This window comes from Strongylocentrotus purpuratus, unplaced genomic scaffold (assembly GCF_000002235.5).
Source record: "Strongylocentrotus purpuratus isolate Spur 01 unplaced genomic scaffold, Spur_5.0 spur5_scaffold_8, whole genome shotgun sequence".
In the NCBI taxonomy this organism is placed as follows: domain Eukaryota; kingdom Metazoa; phylum Echinodermata; class Echinoidea; order Camarodonta; family Strongylocentrotidae; genus Strongylocentrotus; species Strongylocentrotus purpuratus.
The window spans coordinates 808,638-824,772 of NW_022145614.1; the positions used below are offsets into that span (position 1 = coordinate 808,638).

At 35.8% G+C, this 16,135-nt stretch overlaps 1 long non-coding RNA gene across 1 annotated transcript; it reads right to left on the bottom strand.

The window, feature by feature from the left end:
- Positions 1 to 6,334: 6,334 nt before the first annotated feature.
- LOC115920152 lies at positions 6,335 to 7,722 on the bottom strand. The gene is made up of 2 exons (XR_004062205.1): positions 6,524 to 7,722; positions 6,335 to 6,467 (listed from the first exon to the last, which is right to left on the bottom strand). It is a non-coding gene; the product is annotated as an uncharacterized LOC115920152 (long non-coding RNA).
- Positions 7,723 to 16,135: the final 8,413 nt, after the last annotated feature.

Sequence of the window (16,135 nt, forward strand, 5' to 3'; positions counted from 1 at the left end):
AGATATCATTCTTGTGATGCTCGGCGTTGTATTCAAGAGCGACGATGTAGGCCTATACATTTTAATTTCTTCTGATTGTTTTTTTGTTATTGTATGCATGTTACTGTGATTAGTTATTCAACAATAACAATGATTACATTAATAAATACGTGTTAGGTTACGCTTTTTTTTCTCTCAAGATAGGCTTTTAGATATTGGTCGCTAACATTTTGATGGAATTGTAACTTGTTCCATGTCAAACGCTTTAGAAATGCAGGCAGCTGGTGTCTGCTTCGAACAAATCCAAGACGAGTTTTGATCGATACAGGGGTCTCCTGTACTTTATCCTCACACCATCTAGAATCATGAGCATGACCTTCAAAAATCGAGAGATAGATTATCTAAAAAAGGTGAAAAGCTAATAAGCAGTTCGTTTCTGGGCCGAGTTTCTTCGCGATTTAGATTATTGGAAATGGCTAGGCACGTTGTAGTGAAGGGAAGCTAGTGAGGGAGAAATGACAGGAAATTCGATGAAATTTTGAGTTTAAATCATGGGCGAGCTTTGACGGATGGTTAAAGACTGTATACTTGATTTCTGGCGACATAGTGAGTGGAGAAGTCTCTGTTTTGGGTGAAACAAGCTAAGACCTAATGAAATACGAGAGCTTGGTCGCAACCCACGTAAAACCTGCTCCACTTGTCTGCGGGGACTTTTCCCGCGCGCGGTCTTTTATCAAGGGACGAATTATGATTGACAAGGATTTCCTTCCCGTTTCCGATATCCCATTGGTTAAATGTTTTTCTGTGGGCGGAGTTAAGGCATTATAAGGAGGTACCTCTTGTAAGTCGCTAGGGAATCAATGTTTGGACGGTGACCAAAAACCGTGAAATATTAAGTTTTATGAAATTTAAATTGGATGCTGATTGTAGGCAACAAAAATAGGTCTACATCAGTTCTTCGGACTATATTCGTCGAGAAAGGTTGAATAGCAAGAAGAGAAAATAAAGAGGAAAAAAGGAAAGAGACAACGAGAAAGAGAAAGGCAGAAGAGATAATTACTGAATTATCAGAACATTTTTAAACCCCCAAAGAAAATGTATTGCAGGCGGAAATCATGAAAAATTACTGAATATCCTTGTTTTGATTGTCGATGTGTTGCGGTACGTCACCTCTTCCCGTCCTATATAAACATGGACCGATATACGTTTTACGCCACCACGTCTCATATTCATTTAGTATTGTATAATTTTTTTTTTTTTTTTTTTTGGGGGGGGGGGGGGGGTAAGTTTCTTCCTAAATATGGCAGATTCTTTTGAGGCACATCACATTTTATATTAAAGAATTTGTCATTTCATATTAAGTCCCGTCTGTTTCCCAGCACTGCTTTCGGAGTGTTAGATATGTTACCCATATGCATGTGTAGCGAAGTAGAGATATCTCCCTTTAAACCAGGCAATCCCCACACCCCTCTCTCTTTCTCTTTCTCTCTCTCCCTCTCTCTCTCTCTCTTTTATTGCATCATCCTCTCTACTGGAGGTCAGCAAACTACAGTGAGATGATAACCTCTCTCTCTCTCTCTCTCTCTTTCTCTTTCCCTCTCCTATTTCATCATCTTTCTTCCTAACTGAGGTCAGCGAACTACAGTGAGATGATACCTGGTCATTTTCCACTGGTCCAAAGATTCCAAGAATAGGATGTTAGTAGACAAAGCCCATATTCAACCAGTGTTTGTGTTGACTGATTATGAACAGGCAAATAGTGGGAAACAGGCAAATAAATTATCCCTCTACAAATACCAGTTTGGGTTGGAAGACAAGACATTTGTTTTCTGAGTAAAGGAGCTGAGTCACCAAAGAAAGTAGTAGCAGGAATATCCCCAACTGACCAATGAGCATTTGTATTTTTTACTCCTTCCCCTTATTTTTACTTTTGCCCAATCATAATGTTAGGATTAATGGTTTAGGAACACTGTTTGAGTGTCCATCGAGTATTATGCCCGCCCAGTCACCTACAGTAATAATAATGAAATAGTTAAGTTTAGGGTAAGAATATTTTGTAGGAGGAGATCTCGATATTGAGATTGTGAATATGTAATTAGGTATAAAACCCCCATCCCCTGCATGAAATCCTCACTTGGAACCCCATCACTTGGAAACCCCCACCTGGAACCTCCTCATCCGAAGCCCTTCTCCTGCTAATACATTTTTAATAATCATCAGTGCTTCAAATATCCAGTATACAACATACTTCAAGGTTTGGACTTTGGAGAAATATCAGCGAGTAACAGTGTAGACACTTCGAGAGGTTGAGGAAATTCTGAAATACACCTTCCGTATTTTAAAGTCAACTCAATGTCAACTTCGGCTCAAGGCATTTGGGAAAGTGTCTGTTCCACGCTATAAAAGAACTGTATCCAGTTTAGTACAAAGTCACGTCCAGCTTCGTTCCCGTACCCGTCAAGTTCCAGTCCCGCCAAGTCAAGTCCAGCTTCGTTCCTGCCATATCCTGTCCAGCTTTGTTCCCGCCAAGTCAAGTTCCTCCAAGTCAAGTTCCTCCAAGTCAAGTTCCTCCAAGTCAAGTTTCTCCAAGTCTCGTCCAAGTTCGTCCCAGTTGCATCCCGTTCCAAGTCAAGTCCGCGATCGAAATATCAGCGAGCTAAGTGGCCATAATTACTAACTTCATTTCCATTAACCTATCCCTTCCCTTCCCCATTAGACTGTAACTAATTAAGTAAGAATTAAGTCGCCCTTTAACTTTTAAGAATACTTTGCAATTATATTTATTGCAACATTTATATACAAATTGTATTATTTTTATTATTCTGATTTGATGGATGAGATTTGTCATTCATATTAATTAAATAATTACCAAGTGGCATCGTAATTCAAATCGTGTCCAAGCACTTTATTTCTGGATTTGTTTCTTTGTATTTTATATTTTAATAATATAATATCATACACTGATACAGTGGTCTATTTGAGACTAACCCCACCCCTGAGTGAAAGTCATATAGCTAGCGGACCAATCCAAAAACCTGATTTCACTCGGAGCTCGATTCTATTAGTTCATCATAATAGAAGACGGCGTGGCGTGGCCGTTAGACGGAACCCACGACTTTTCGCGTTATCAGCACGACTGCTCTAGTAGGATTTTGGTTTTAAATATTTCAAAACGCTGTAACGCTCCCAAAATAGTTTGATAAAAGACAGGTTTGATGCTAAGTCCCTGTCAGTAAAAGTGCTTGTATATGTAGTGTTTTAGTTTTGTAAAGAGTTGGTCAATTTCATACTTTTGCCTTGTTTGTGAAGTAGCCATGAGCATAATGAGTTGCATTTTTCTTTTTATGTTGGTGTCTGTGAATCTGTTTGGCATGCCTCTGGTTGACAAACTTAGTTGTCAGCTGTGTGAGTGTGGACGAGATGATGACAATGAACAAGATGACATACCGGTAATAGTTGACAGGTGTATTTTGAAGAATTTAAAACGTTCTGTATTTCCAAGCAGAGCCAAAATTAAGATTTGAAATGTCCCCATTCGGCTAGATTTTAACATGCACTGACCTATCCTTTCTTTTTTGTTGTTGATTTATTTAAGGTAATTTAAATATGTTGTAGTAACATGGCAATTCCAAAAGTTTTCAAGTACAATGATATTTTTTTCTTCCTGTAAGTAACGTGTAAGTCTTTTTTTCTTTAAACCCGAGTAATTCATCATAGTATTGTCAGAGATCAGGGATTTTTAATTGTGTCAGGGAGAAGGAATTATTGTTTTAAGTTGCGCAAATAATTTTTTGTTTTGAGGAGTGCAGGAGGGTACTCGCTCTGACTTATTTATATTTTAAGTTGATAGGAAGAAATATTTTTAGTGAAGACATGATAGTTTGCTACTACCAAATTAAAGATTTCGGGTATTGTTGTGATTGAGGTTATCATAGGTAATGAGACAGAAAGTATAAGAAGGCTTAGAGAAGTGGACCTAAGAAAGATGTGCGAGAAGATTTTCATTAAATTAGATGTAGCATTTAAGTTCCAGTTAGGGTGGAGTTCTGGGAACTGCCACGTATTCCCCTTATCAATAGCTCATTGCTGGCTTAGTTTCTGTTCCGAAATAAGTCGTAAATAGGCATGATGCCGATAAGGTAGGAGTAGACTGTTTTAAAGTAGTTTAGTATTGGAGCTGGAGATCATCATGTTGCGGTTAGTCTAAAGAAAGATAACTTTGCGCATGGATGAGGTTTTTTTGAATAGTTTTGTTAATATTTTCTTGAGGAAAATATTGAGATGCTGCCTTTGTAGGAGCATCCTGATCGTATATATTTTTTTATGTGTAGTTGGAAGTCTGATCGGATGTTTTAAAGTGGTCCACCGTTGCTTTGCCTTTTGTGCTTAAGTTTCTAGCCTGCTAGTTGCTGATATCACTTTTTAGAGATTTTTTTTTTTTACGAGTAAAATTAAAAGTATTTTTGTTTTAAAGAAAATAGTTAGATATGAATTTTGGTAGGGATAAGAGAATTTTTTGATAGAGAATAGATTTAATTTGCCATTTTGTTACTTCAGCATATGCAACTGTTAAATATCAGAAACATTCGGATTTTGATTTTTTTTTTAAAGGTTGGAGATAACTAACCCAGGCCCTATTTATAAATAGCGATGATTATGAAGTAATTGCAAGGACTGTCCCATAGAAAAATGATAAGGTAGATGACGTGATCCCGAGGTTAGGTATTATTTAGCAACTTGAACTAGATGATGAGGATGAGTAGTGATAATTTTTGTTGATGTTGTTTTTTGTTAATGATGATGAAGTGGAAGGTGATGTTACCCCATCCCCTACCCGTCCGTGTGAGTAGCAATAGGCCGCCTCAATTGAAGAGGAGGACTGCCCCCCGAGACAGTCACAAAGATGCCCGCGCCCACCGGATAAACTTATCTATCAAAGTCAAATTGTGCAACAAGTTATGTTTAGGCGTTATGTTTTGTGTAGAATTGTGTTGCTGCTTTGGGTGAAAAAGGTGTTGTTGTTGTTGTCCCCACTTACTTAGATTATAGTGTGTGCCAAGAGGTTATCACTTTAATTTTATGTGAAGGTTAAGATGTTTCCATTAAATATGAGGTTTATTGGGACATAATTTGTTTATTTTGTATTTCATGGTTAGTGACCATTAGCTTGGCTTTATTGCAAGCTCTAGGCACTGAACTGACATTTATGCATCGGATCGGAATGCATGATGGAACCCTATAGTGTTTGTGGAAATTGCCTGACACGAGTTGCTTAATTTTTTAAATTTTTGTTTGTAGTAAATGTAGAAAATTATTTTAATTTTATTATTATTGAAGGAAAGATAGGATGTCGGAGCATCATTAGGGATAGTTCGGAGGGAAGCGTCACTCGCACTTAATCGCTTGTGCATGCAACCTAGTATGTCGAGAAGTCATGTATTGGAGTACATGTACAATTAATTAAATGAGTATAATTTTTGTTGATAACATTGCCGGTGGTCATTGGCTTGGCTTCGCGCGAGCTCTAGACGCCGTCATGGTGTGCCCAATTGGGGATTGCATAATATTGTGTATGGTTGGGAGTTCAACAGACACCCGACAGCTTGATCATTTTAGTTTTATGTTTGTATTCCATAGTAATTGGATCGGGGTAATGTTATTTACATTGACCACAGTGCGTTCGGAAAGCTATGAAGTTTATTGTATCACCTTTTTCTCTTTCTTCTACTATCCTTCTCCTCTTTTTGTAGTTTATGTTTTACGTAGCTAAGCGGTGTATTAATTAAAGGAATATTAAACAGTTGTACCAGGACTGAGGCGACAGTTGTGGATTTGGTTAATCATTTGAGACATTTGGTTGATTGGTAGGGAAGAAATAGTAAAATAAATGTAGTTCTTATTATACATTGGGTATCTTTGCACTAATAGATACAGTCATAAATGATGTATACTATTATATATTGTACTTTGATACAATATCGCTTGATTTAATTCTGTTTGGGAATCTGAGGATATACCGACATGGTATTGTTTTGTGTAATTATTTGCATTCTAGACATGCATTTGATTTATTTTAAGTTTGCACTGACATTTTTATAGATGGATTTGTAGAGATGGAGTTTAATCTCTGTTGTTATGTAATAGGACATGAATTGTGTGCATAGGATACTTTGGTCATAAAGTAAAATTGTGTTATATGCTATTGCCTTCATATCTTGTATTATGAGCGCAGTAGGCATCAATTGAGTGTTGTAGTAGTATTTTAGATGTCATTTGGTAAACCCTAAGTTTTTAGGAAAGACAATTGTACTTATTAGTCCTGAGATAAATGGTGGTGTGTTTTTTTATATTCCTATTTGGGGAATGGCGAGGTCGCCATTCAAGTGGCCAAGGGGAAGATGTAGCGAAGTAGAGATATCTCCCTTTAAACCAGGCAATCCCCACACCCCTCTCTCTTTCTCTTTCTCTCTCTCCCTCTCTCTCTCTCTCTTTTATTGCATCATCCTCTCTACTGGAGGTCAGCAAACTACAGTGAGATGATAACCTCTCTCTCTCTCTCTCTCTCTTTCTCTTTCCCTCTCCTATTTCATCATCTTTCTTCCTAACTGAGGTCAGCGAACTACAGTGAGATGATACCTGGTCATTTTCCACTGGTCCAAAGATTCCAAGAATAGGATGTTAGTAGACAAAGCCCATATTCAACCAGTGTTTGTGTTGACTGATTATGAACAGGCAAATAGTGGGAAACAGGCAAATAAATTATCCCTCTACAAATACCAGTTTGGGTTGGAAGACAAGACATTTGTTTTCTGAGTAAAGGAGCTGAGTCACCAAAGAAAGTAGTAGCAGGAATATCCCCAACTGACCAATGAGCATTTGTATTTTTTACTCCTTCCCCTTATTTTTACTTTTGCCCAATCATAATGTTAGGATTAATGGTTTAGGAACACTGTTTGAGTGTCCATCGAGTATTATGCCCGCCCAGTCACCTACAGTAATAATAATGAAATAGTTAAGTTTAGGGTAAGAATATTTTGTAGGAGGAGATCTCGATATTGAGATTGTGAATATGTAATTAGGTATAAAACCCCCATCCCCTGCATGAAATCCTCACTTGGAACCCCATCACTTGGAAACCCCCACCTGGAACCTCCTCATCCGAAGCCCTTCTCCTGCTAATACATTTTTAATAATCATCAGTGCTTCAAATATCCAGTATACAACATACTTCAAGGTTTGGACTTTGGAGAAATATCAGCGAGTAACAGTGTAGACACTTCGAGAGGTTGAGGAAATTCTGAAATACACCTTCCGTATTTTAAAGTCAACTCAATGTCAACTTCGGCTCAAGGCATTTGGGAAAGTGTCTGTTCCACGCTATAAAAGAACTGTATCCAGTTTAGTACAAAGTCACGTCCAGCTTCGTTCCCGTACCCGTCAAGTTCCAGTCCCGCCAAGTCAAGTCCAGCTTCGTTCCTGCCATATCCTGTCCAGCTTTGTTCCCGCCAAGTCAAGTTCCTCCAAGTCAAGTTCCTCCAAGTCAAGTTCCTCCAAGTCAAGTTTCTCCAAGTCTCGTCCAAGTTCGTCCCAGTTGCATCCCGTTCCAAGTCAAGTCCGCGATCGAAATATCAGCGAGCTAAGTGGCCATAATTACTAACTTCATTTCCATTAACCTATCCCTTCCCTTCCCCATTAGACTGTAACTAATTAAGTAAGAATTAAGTCGCCCTTTAACTTTTAAGAATACTTTGCAATTATATTTATTGCAACATTTATATACAAATTGTATTATTTTTATTATTCTGATTTGATGGATGAGATTTGTCATTCATATTAATTAAATAATTACCAAGTGGCATCGTAATTCAAATCGTGTCCAAGCACTTTATTTCTGGATTTGTTTCTTTGTATTTTATATTTTAATAATATAATATCATACACTGATACAGTGGTCTATTTGAGACTAACCCCACCCCTGAGTGAAAGTCATATAGCTAGCGGACCAATCCAAAAACCTGATTTCACTCGGAGCTCGATTCTATTAGTTCATCATAATAGAAGACGGCGTGGCGTGGCCGTTAGACATGGTATCTCCATCTTTTGTTAACACAAGACTACATCCTTGGTCATCCCTTTATCTCGTTTTCTACCCATGTTCTCTAATGTTCCCCTAATCCCACTATCTCCTCTTCTTCACTCGCTCACACCCTTCCTAATCCTCTATCCCGTCTTCCTCTCCTTTCCGTATCCGACACCCCGTTCGTCCTCTCCCCTTACTCTGAGGTCATCCATAATCTCATCTATTTTCTCCCCCTTGGTCTCCCTCAACTCATCCTCATTTCCCTCTCCTTCTCTCGTGTTCTTTCTGTTCCACTATCCTCTCTCCTACCCTTTATATCATGTTTCCCCTATACTTTCATTTCCAGTCTTCTCCCTTTCCACTCTTTCTCTCCTCTCCACTCTTTCTCTTCTCTAGCTCCTTCAAATGCGTTCTAATTTATCTCCTCTTCATCTTCTCCCAAGTTCACTTTATTTTAAATCATCTCTTTCTCTCATCTTACTAAACACCTCTATATTCCTTCACTCTCATGTATTCTTCCAAACCCCCTCATCTAGGCTCCTCCTCTCTCCTTGCCTGATATGTTCATGTCCTCTCCCCTCCCTTTACTCAGGTCCTCCCTAGTATTATGGCATCTCTTCCTCTCCATCCCTCTTAACGTTATTCCTTACATTCTCTCTTATCTCCTCATTCCCCCCTCTTCCTTCTCTTTTATTTATCTTTTCCATCTTTTCATTCCATGCCAACATACAATCATACTTACTTCTTTCATACAATGATATCACCTCAGATATCATCTAAGAACAAGAGGGGTGTGGACTCAACACAAAGTGACATGAATTAACACCCTTATAGCACTCAATGGATGGATATCACCTGTATATTGATCATCTACACAAGGCTTACAACATAAAGAACAACAAAACGTCATTTTGTCTGCACCACTACACACAGCTAATGGCTTTAATGATAAAGGTATATGTTTGAATACAAAACAATTAACTTCCTAAAAAATGTACAAGAATCTAATCTTAATTACATAATATAAAATATCTAAGCCCTTCTAAAGTACAAACGTAAGATATATAAATTTGTTGTTTTAGTTGTATGGCGTGTATCATTCAATTATGAATACTTACACTATAAAAGTGTGTTGTTTGTCGTTTTTTAACATGTCTACTTAAATCGGTTTGTTTTCTGAAATCTGAATCAATACAGAATTGATTTTTTAAAACCACACATGTATTACACACATAATGATATGGCTATAAAAGAACTGCAAAGTGCAATTAGGGTTTGTCACAGAGAAAAAAAGTCCCTTCCACTTGTCGAAAAGGAAATACCCAATCCAAAGTGTTGCAACAATCATGAGAATATAAACATCGTAAAATCACATCAGCTGCATAATATAAGAAAAGAAGCAAATTTAAAGCTAAATCATATTGCTGCAAAAACACACACAAATTTCGATGCGATGGTTAATCATTGAATTTTTGTAACTTTTTTTGTAAAAACTTATTATTTGTTTATACTTACTTTTTAATAAACACTCCACTACAATCCTCCATGTCTTTTTAATTAATTAAAAGAATACCCCTGTTAAATCTGACCAATTTTCCAAATGCTTTTAAGCATTATAAAACTTTGTATAATTGTAATAATCAATTTTGCAATCAATAGTAGTTAGATTAAAACAAATCACACACGTAATATAAATAGAACTAAGGCAAAGTCAATACAAAAATAACAGCTGTAAATTTGAAAATAAAGGCTAAGAATACATAAGTTATATGATAAGAGTTGAGTATACAAATGAGTAAATATACACATAAATAATTATACAAAATACATGACAATTGCAGCTAGAATTGGAATGCTAGACCTAGATAACACACAAATCACATGGAGGGAAACTGATCTACGGAGATATATATTATAATGTTAATCTACTACAATACAAAAATTGTACAAAATGAAATACAAATTGAAAAGTACTTGATTAACCTTTACATAGCTTACTGGTGAATAAAAACGTAACATAAACTGAAATGACTCAAGTCTTGGAGTTGTATTACAACAGGAGATTCTTGATTAGATAATACATGTAGGTATATAGTTTAAAGCACTATTGTAATAACTATAAGAAAAGCAAATAAAATATAACATGTAGAATTAAAAACATATTGAATATATGTAAACTGTAATTAAAATACAGTTGAAATGGGAAATATTTTAGAATTTATAGGGTTACAGTGCCCAACTTGTGGTTCTTTGAAATTTGTACGGACTTAGTCAATTTTAAATGTTTTATTAACGACCTACCGGTAGTCATTATGCCCCTCCTCACACATCAATAATGATCTCTTTTTGAACATTATTAATGTATGATCCTAGTCAGAGTAGTGAAGATGTATAATTTTAAATAGCAAGCTAGCACATTTTAGCACCCAGAAGCTCAGCCAAGCACCAAGAAGCAAAAGGCACACCATCTATGATATACTGTCTGTTTGGAGCCAGAAGGATGTAAGGTAAAGTGAGACGAGTTAACAACCTTCTGCCTCTCAGCAAATAGGATCATTACTAGCAGCTTAATGAAAGGAAAAACTATAGCATGGCAAGATGTTACTTTCTCTAAAGTTCAAGTAACATATTCAAATAAGCTCTGACATTTCCAGCACCTCAATTGGACAGAGGAAATGCCAAATTCACGGCAAGATTAATAAAAGGACTATGCGTAGGATATTGTAATATTTATCCGCCAGATGTAAAAGACACATCTTATCTGTCTCAGGTTACATACACCATGGCTGCTCAGTCTGAAGTTAGCATGCTACACACTGCCTGTGTGTCACGCACTGCAAACTCAAACCATTTTGCCCAAGACGAAGAAGAAGAAGAAGGAGGAAAAAGATGGAGAAATCTCTAATTATTGATTGCAACGTAGGATGCCAATCAGTGCTTACCATCTCTCTCTCTCTGCTTCTCCAACAAAATAATTCTTGGAAGTAATTGTTGGACTGGCGTAATATGAGAAGCCCCAGCGTACTTGTTCCAGTGTCAATTTCTCTTTCTCTTTCTTCATCAATATATTTTCTACAAGTGCCTGGGGCCAACCTGATTAACAAGTTCTCAATCATTTTTCTCTATTTCTATCTTTATCATCATACTCACAATTCACTCTCAGTTACACAAGAGACCTGGTATATCTAATAAATTACATTATGGTACACTATTTGGATGATTATCGAAGCCACTTGCTTCAAAGAAAAGTATAATCAAAATCCACTTATGCAACTAGGAGATTTTACAGCACATGTGGCCTACACAGGTTTTATAATTGGTAAAATTAGTTTTGCCAATTATAAAATTCAGTGGCATTTTACAACTCACTACATGTGATTATTGTAGTGTCTGATACTCACTACATTTCAAGATTTTAAATTTTTAGTGCCTATAAAAAGAATATCATATGATTTTAATAAAGTAAACAAAAATGACCTAAAACATACAACATACTTTAGTCTTCCAAATAGCTTTGAATAGTATGAAAAGTCCCCCTACATGACCATGTCATATAAACAGTTCAAGTTCAACTGAACCAAACATCCTCCAATCAATCTCAAAGTAAGGATTGCTCTTTTCTTATGAGTCGTGTTGGACAGAGATTTCTTCATATTATTCTGCAAATGAAAACAAAACAAACTATATAATTATTCATTGTTCTTTCACACAGTTTCAGAAAAACACTTCATGTGAATGTTATAAAAATGCAAAAATATAAGGATACATAACTCATAAGCAATTCTTTCAAGTAAAAAAGTATCGGATATACACATTTAGGTGGTTAATATTGGACTAAAACTAGGATGAAACACAAGGTATCACAAATCATTGAAATTCAAGGTATACTCTTATCCAAAGTCACTAAGTGAGTATATATCTATCTTATCAGAGTAAGATTGGTTATAATATTAATTTCATTTATATAAAAGGTAGCAGATGAAGCAGCTAATGAATATCATAATATGGAGCTTTATGAGACAACAACACTGCCAACCATAGACCAAGGTGAACAACCATTCAAAAATGATATACATGTACATCTTACCAAACATATCATTCAAAATGTCATGAATGAGGTATTGAATCGTCCTCAATTCACACTGCTTAAAAATTCAATTCTTAAAGAAATTAGTTGAAAAGTGGTGAAAACCCAACAAAAAACAAACCCATATGAAGACAAAAATAGCTTGAGATATATCTTTCAGGTTGTAATTTTCCGCTTTTTAACACTATTGAATGCATAACAAAATTTTCTCAATAAGCAGTGAATCTATATGTACTCTGGCTGCATATATAATAATCATTGTGAGAGTATCTATAAAAGAAAGATATACCAAGCTGAGGTCACTATTGAAAACTTAAATCAAGGGCAATATGTTTAAATAGGAATAATATGAATAATAGCAACGTGCACTGCAAATAAGATGAAGTAAAACCTGGTAGCTTGTCACTCTGTGTATGGTAAGCATTAATTGCCTTATAACATTGATTATTGAGTACAAGGCCAACTAATATATGATGTCTCAATATTGCTCAAAGGCCATACTCGGGGAGAAACACAGAAAAACTCTTCCAAAAAACGATTTTCAAGAAATGAAATTGTAGTTAGCCTCTCTCAGGTGATTTCAATGAATCTCCATTCATATACCTGCAGCTTTTTTAATTGTATGCTCAGAGCAAGAAGGGCTTTAACTACATGCTATACCCTTCTACTTCTAAAATATATAAAAGATATTTCATATAGACTTTTACTAAAGCAAGATGATATCACCTGCTGTCAGCAAGAAGGAATTAAATCACTCTACAATTTGTGGTTAATAACAAAGATTAAGACTGCTATAAGATGTACATGTATTTTTAGAATTTTGAGCACAATAAAGACAGATAAATACAAGCTTGTCTTATTTCTTACATAAATACATTTTTAAAGTAATAAATAAAATAAACATTTTTAGGACTAAAATGATTTGAGTGATATAGAAAGAGTATCAAAGCCCTAATTTCAACAAATTGTTTTTAATTTTGTTTGATTCTCTATGAGATTCCCTAATGAGATAAGTATGAGTTTTTTCTTCACTCACTAACAATGATCAGCCTAGTAAGATGTAGGTATCATACAAAATATGGTCTTCATCTATGAAGATAAGAAGAAAAATGTAATAGATGGGATGAATTAAGTGTTTTAGAGGGGGAGATGCAAATCTAGCAGAAAAAAGACACATATCAAACAAAAAGTATTAACAAAATATGCCAAAATCTGACCTAGTATTTTTTCCAACAAACACAGACACTAATTAAATCTGTGATCGAAAATTGAAATAAATACTTTATTGTTCATTCTCTTTATCTAAACCATGGAGGATTAAACATATTATTTGTTAATATAGTACACAGACAAATGATCTGCATAGATTCCAGACCATCTATTTGAATAACATTTTGCAATGATTTTGGAAGCGATTTATGAGCAGCTTTCTTTCAGCACCATCATCACAGCATCTCAGGACTGGAAAAGAGATTTGAGGGATCTCTGAGAATGACACTTAATCAACCCAGTTGCACGGCTAACAAGGTAAAAAAGGGCGAATCTTCCAATTACAATGTTAACGAATTAATTATCTTGATGACAGTGTCAGACACCCGCTTAGGTTTGTGGGATTGGGATGCATTCATGGCATAATTAACTGTCGGTGCGCTAGCAGCGATCAAAGTCGTCTACGTTCGCATTAGGGAGTAACCCATGATTAATAGTAATGTATTTTTATGCGCCGATGTGCACCTCTTTGATGTTTATTCAAAATTGACTAATTACTCCATAGTTAGTTTTTAATAAGAGATAGGAAAGGAGTTAAGGAAAGCTTGCTTAGATCTCAAGAAGAGGACAGAAAATTAATCTTAATAAGATACCGGTTCGTACTAAGTGAAGTAAATTAGTTTGTGCACTGCTAATGGGTGGAATATCAATCTTTCTTCATTATAAACAAAAAATGAAACTTCCTTGTCTTCGAGAAAGCTTTTAAAATACATCTAAAAAAAGGTTAGGCATGTTTTTGGAGAGCACTTTCAAGTGCCTTGCTTTGAAATAAATGCAAGAAGTTTTTACAAAGGACAAGATGTTATCAACAGCAAATATTTTCTGTTACAACTCATAAATGTATCATATATAGTAATATTTTTATCTTAAGCTTTCATTTTGGATTATAATGAGAAAGATATAACATTGGTGGGAATTAGGGGCTATATGTATGCATCCATTGTGCATTGTTAGGTATTCACATCATCACTTTCTGTGGGTGGGAAGTTGAAATTAAGGCCCACGCCAAGTGATGCGCTCAAAATGCGCTCAAAATGCCAACACCTTGCCCAATCATGTTAATTAGCCCTGCCCTTTTCACTGAGAAAGGAGACAAAAAGTGTGTCAACATATGAATATTCATGAGTTGAGCATTAATCAGATTACTGGCTTAGAAGGGTAGCACCATAAGGTCCCCTAGGGGGAACGCCGGAATTAGCATGGAAGAGTCAGGAAGGCCGCGCTACATATCAGGTTTCAAGTGGTTTTTCGGCTCTAAATGAGCTCGCAGAAAAAGTGCAAATATGCAGATGTGGGATGGTTACGTGTGCATCATGTTCCGTTGCTCCCCTCCCTCTCTACACATCTCTCATCTTCCGCTAATGAGTGCGATGTACTTTCGTGACCTCATTTATTCGCATGTCGGCTTTACGTGACAAAAAAATGGGAGGCGCTGATGAGGGCGCTAATGATGCTGCTCCGCCCAATCAAAACAGACTCCAAAATAGCGCTAAGAAAGCTGTAAATTAGTTCCATTTCATTGCTCAAGTGGAATGCACTAAGAGAGATATCAGGCATGACATTATGAAATGACAAAAGATTCTAATATCTAATGAACATCAAAGACATCTGAAATCACTGGTGGAGTAAATTTGTATTGGACATGGTAATAAATCTGGGCCCTTAAAATGGGTCATTATCATCTTAATGTGATTAGTATAGTATGAAGAAGGTCCTTACACCAATCTATGATGAGGAGTATGATTAATTAGATCTATCATAGTACAGTCACCTTATCACTATCGCTCATCACTTTCTTGTCATCTTTCATCATTCTGAGTCTGAGATTGGGAAGGTGTTTGTTTGAAGGTTCTTACTGGCAGGATATGACAATCTTCTCATGGAGTTTCTCTATATAAACCTCTATTTCTTATTTAAAAAACTGAGAAAAATAAGGAATACATGTCTCTAAATTTAGGCAACACACTTTGCCTGATCTAAAACTAAGTGTAAATCTTAGAGGTTTCATCCATACCTGACTTTCATGAATGTCTAGCAAGTAATAGACCAGTTTGATATGTTTTCAAATTTCAAGCATGTCTTCAAAAAAAGTAATGTATGCAAAGTTAATTCTACCCATATATGCTTTCATATATATATATATATATATATATAATGGCAAATGAATATTTCTACAACCAAGATTTTCAGATTAATAAAAAGTCTAAAATGCTATTGATACCAAGTCTATACGTGTGGTGACTATGGTATGGACAAAAATGGAATATTCCTCTATTTATAAAAATGTCTACAATTTTGTAAATATTTGTACCAATTCTACTGAAATAAATTCATTATCTCATCTGTTTACAACTAAAGAATTAGTATTTTTTCCTAATTACTTCAGCAATGCTTTCCTTACAATTAAGACAAAACCTCAAATTTGTTCATAACAATGTGAATATTATGCCTAATCTTTCGTTTACAGACTAATAAAATAAGGGTATTTTTGGAGAAGTTGGATCAAAACAAAGACACATTTCTCCATCTATAATGGTCTATATGTGTCTGTCATTGGGAGTGTATGGGACACTGGGGTGAAGGCTCTTGACTCTTATATAATATGAGAGGTCTTGGGTTCAAGATGTTTTACCCACATTTGTGCCTCTGGACCCAGGTACCTGGCAATTGCTGGGGTAACGATAGGTATAACAGGAAGAACAGTATTGATGCTGATGAAG